Source organism: Euprymna scolopes, chromosome 23, assembly GCF_053919585.1.
Source record: "Euprymna scolopes isolate OS-2025 chromosome 23, ASM5391958v1, whole genome shotgun sequence".
Taxonomy (NCBI): domain Eukaryota; kingdom Metazoa; phylum Mollusca; class Cephalopoda; order Sepiida; family Sepiolidae; genus Euprymna; species Euprymna scolopes.
This window is the reverse complement of record NC_136504.1, coordinates 41,110,908-41,111,372: the sequence shown is the minus strand read 5'-3', so window position 1 is coordinate 41,111,372 and position 465 is coordinate 41,110,908.

The window sequence follows — 465 nt, the reverse complement described above, 5'->3', positions numbered from 1 at the left end:
AAACTGAAACATAATTATCAAAGTATACTTACGCAAATAGATATTAAAAGTTTTTGTTAAAATTTGTGCCATATTTCCATGGAGTAGAGGCGCGAACGCAGACCCCACAATTTTATTATACCATCCCTATTTAAGTTGAAACATACTTATCAAAGTATTCTCATGTACATCTATATCAAAAACCCTTTTAAGTTTTTTTTTCCATACTTTGGGGACCAGGTGCGAACGCAGACCCCACAATTTTTATGAACCACCGTCCTGCCAGATCAAACATACCCATTCCTGATCCTCGATACATCTTCTATCATTATATGTTATCAGTTTTTTAAAATAGTCAACCATATAGGAGCCTATTCGTGACCAGACACACACACACACACACGCAGACGTTCAGCTTTATATTATAGATATAGTTGGTTGGTTGATTGGTTGGTTGGTTGGTTGGTTGGTTGGTTGTTTCTGTTT